This window comes from Crocodylus porosus, unplaced genomic scaffold (genome assembly GCF_001723895.1).
Source record: "Crocodylus porosus isolate Cpor-Errol unplaced genomic scaffold, CroPor_comp1, whole genome shotgun sequence".
In the NCBI taxonomy this organism is placed as follows: domain Eukaryota; kingdom Metazoa; phylum Chordata; order Crocodylia; family Crocodylidae; genus Crocodylus; species Crocodylus porosus.
Genome location: NW_017728931.1, coordinates 38,522,706 through 38,526,499, shown reverse-complemented (window position 1 = coordinate 38,526,499; position 3,794 = coordinate 38,522,706). Strand labels below are relative to the sequence as shown.

Sequence of the window (3,794 nt, the reverse complement as noted above, 5' to 3'; positions counted from 1 at the left end):
CTCTTTCCTATCCTGTCCCTCCTGTACAGCCTATAGCCCTTGACATTCACCGCCCAATCATGTGTTGCATCCCACCACGTTTCCGTAATCCCCACTATGTCCGGGCTCGTGTCAAACAGCTGGAGGGTGAGTTCCTCCTGCTTGTTGCCCATACTATGAGCGTTTGTGTAAAGGCATTTGAGGCCTCCTGTGGGTGTGTGTACTGACCCTCTAGTCCCAGCGTTACCCTGGCCCCTGTCTCTTACCTCTTTATTCGCTTCGCTCGTTGGGCTGGGCTGGGCTATAGCTGTGGGTGCTGTTTGATCTGGCAGTCTGATGTTTCCTCCGCCCTCATCTTCCCTTTCCCCCAATGAGCCTAGTTTAAAGCCCGCCAGAGGAGGTCCGCCAACCTAGAAGAGAACACATGCTTACCTTTAGGGGAAAGGTGTAGCCCGTCCCATCCCAGCATGTCTCTCATCGTGATGTGCCGGTTGTGGCTGAGGAAGCCAAAGCCCTCCTCAAAGCACCATTTCTGCAGCCGCCAGTTGGTCTCCGTGATGCACGTTTCATGCCGTCTGCCTCGTCCACTCACTGGCAGGAAAGAAGAGAAAACCACCTGTGCGCCCGTCTCCTTCAGCACGCACCCCAGAGCGTGGTAGTCCTCCATCAGGCGATCAGGGCTCCTCCTGGCCGCATCGTTAGTGCCCACATGGACTAGGACTATGGGGTAATAATCGGTGGGCTGGATTACAGTTTGGAGCATCTCTTTCACATCCTGAATCCTCACTCCAGGTAGGCAGTATACCTCACGTGCCGAGGGGTCCCAGCGACAGATGGGGCCCTCCGTACCTCTCAGGTTAGAGTCACTAATGATGATCACATGATGCTTCTTCCTCCTGGCCTTCTTGCCTCCTTCAGCTTGCATGGGACATGGTGTGCGTGGAGTTGCCTCCTCCCCGGTTTCGTCCTCTCCTTCCTCCTCCTCCAGGGCTGCCAGGGCTTCGTACCTGTTCTCCAGCTGGACTGGAGGAACTGGTGCTGCCGTGTCTCGAGCAGCCCTGGCATGGGAGGTGACCGTCTGCCACTTAGCAGTGGAGGGCTCATCTTGAGGTGCATCCTCCTTGGTCGTACCACCCTGCAGGGAAAGAAAATAGCTGTCAATTTCTTCCTCTGTCTCCCTGATTCCCCTCAGCCTGCTAACCTCCTCCTGGAGCTCCCTCACCTGCGCCTCCAGGGCCCTAAGGCGGGCTCCTGCAGGACAGGTGTGGGGGTCTCCAGTCCCTGCCCTACCAGGCCTTTCTGGGCAGCTCCCGCAGGCCAGGGGTTTGGGGGACGCCAGCCCCCCCGTGGGCTCCGTCTGGGTGGAGGCCTCAGACAAGCCCCAGGAAGGCCGCGCCCCCCGGGCAGGGGCCCTGGCAGCACAACGTGTTGACACCATCGTAGGAGTCGCTGAGTTTCTAGCTGAGTTCGGATCCTCTGCCCCGTGCTAACGTGTCAGCTTCTGGGCCCCTCCTGCTCCCCCTCCGACGTGAACGCCGGTGCAAACGCCGGTGTGCTCTTACAGACCGTGCCTGTTTGCGCACTCTGTTCACGCGGCTCGGGAGCATGGCTCCCTACGAGCTCAGTTAAGAGGGATCGGGGGGGCTTCCCCTCCAGATCCGGCTCAGCTGCGTCAGTCCCTCTGCCCCACTTACCTTAGGGGGATCAGCTGCTGCTGCCCCCACTGCTGCTCTGTTCACTTCTGCTGCTCTTGCCTCCGCTCCGGGTCAGGTAAGGGGGCACACGTGTATGTAAAACACACGTGTGCCTGTGTCTTTCCTGCTCCTGGCTCACAAAAGCACAGGGAAGCACAGTGACTTACCCAAAGTCACAAAGGAGTAGAGATGAGAGAGAATTGGGGTCCCTGAGTCACCAAATCCAGTGCCCTAGGACTTGTCAACCTGAGAAAACAGCACTCATTTAACTAAAGCAGTTTCTGTAATAATGTAATGAATATGTGCAGTTAATGTGCAGCAATAAACTCTGGCACATATCACACCAGTTTATTGCTTCCAGGCTCTGTGTTTGATCATGCACCAGGGACCACAGCAACATGACTAGGTCAGACCAATCCCAGCTGGCAGGGGGCCAGAGGGTCAGCCTGCCAGCCACATAGCTGCTCCACCCTAGCTCAGTGTGCTTCACAGTAAATGTCTCCTGTAGACACACCCAGTTTTAGCTAAACTAGCACAAGAGTTTCTAGTTTAAATTAGTCTTGAGTTAAAGTAGCAATCATTTTTTAGGTGAAGAATCTTGTCCAAAGCTCGGGTTACTATATGTCCAGATTTTTCCAGACACATTATATTTCTGGATCCTCCAATCTCCGTCTGGGTGGGGGGAAGGGGGGGTTTAATATGATCAAATGTCCAGGGTATTGGTCAGCTTTGAAGTTTTTCCTGTCCATGCACTGGGTCTGCACCAGGACAGTGGAGGTGGGAGGGATATACCTGCCCCTACAGCAGGGGATGGGGTGAGGGGGCCCTTCAGGGGCAGCAGGGAGCTGCATGGCCTGACTGGTGGCACCAGGACTGGTGCCCTTGCTTACAGGGGCAGGGCTCTGCGAGACACTGCAGGGCTGGAGAGAGCAGGGTGGGGCTGAGGGTCAGGAGTGAGGGGCACTGGGGGCGGGGCTGTGGCTTAGGATTGAGGGGCAACAGGGTAAGTGGGGCAGGGCACTGGCACATCACTGCCACCCACAATCATATACTCCCTACCCCCTTGCTGGCAGGTGTCCTCTTTTTTGGCACTGGAAATGTAGTAACCCCATCCAAAGCATTACCAGAATTCAAAGGAACACCTTGCCAGAGTCTTGCAAAGGAAATCAGGGTACAGAGAGATTGGTGTTGCCAAATAATATGTATGTGCATTTGCTAGAATACAAATGTATAATTAGTCCTTTTCTTTTGCAATACCTGATGGGATCGTTGCTCGAGTTGTTAAAGTCTGTAGCCGGCAGGCTTTATCACAGCCTAAAAAGTAAACTTTGAAATTTAGTACATTACGGGCACATCTACACATGATGCTACATCACTGTAGCAATGTGCTATAGTGATGTGTAGACACCCATGAATGCTACGTAACTAGCAGCTACTTCGTCATAGCAGCGCACTCCCCCTGTTATAGCATGGCGGTATGGCAAAGTAGCTGCTAAAAATAACTGTGCACCATGCATACAGCACAATATTGGTGGTTACTGTGCCATGTTTCCAAAAGGAAGTACTAAAACACGGTACAGTAACAATGTCGCTGTGCAACTAGTAGATGCTGTGCAACACGTAGATGTACGTGGTACAGTTCTTACGTTAGAAGTGAAATGAACCGGAAAGCTGCTTTTCAAAATATGAACATGCTCTCCAAGCTACCAGATGAATAACAGAAGATAAATATAAGTAAAAAATATTATTGATCTTGACAGTTAAAAACTTGGTTCTTCTTCATTTACCAAACCAGTCCTAAATTGGAGATTCACCTTCAACCTCTAAAAAGATTGCAGATACCTAAAACTGTGTAATGAATACAAGAAATGCTCACAGCCCTGTCCTTAGTGTGCCAGTCTTTTTTGTCAGTTAGTACAAGAACCACAGAACCCTGAACTTGGGCTGTTTAAGCCTGTGCACGTGATCTGAATGATAGTAGATTATGATTTTAGGAACATCGTGATGTTCTTTTTTGATACAGGATAAGTAGTCACCTTAGATTTCATAGACATTAGGGCTGGAAGGGACCTCGGGAGATCATCGAGTCCAGCCCCCTGCCCAAAGGGCAGGAAGTCAGCT

General features: G+C 52.2%; 1 protein-coding gene across 2 annotated transcripts in view; it reads left to right on the top strand.

Annotated features, from left to right (window-relative positions):
• PKP2 (plakophilin 2) overlaps window positions 1-3,794 on the top strand; it is a 59,454-nt gene that overhangs the window by 36,097 nt on the left and 19,563 nt on the right. The window lies entirely within an intron of this gene.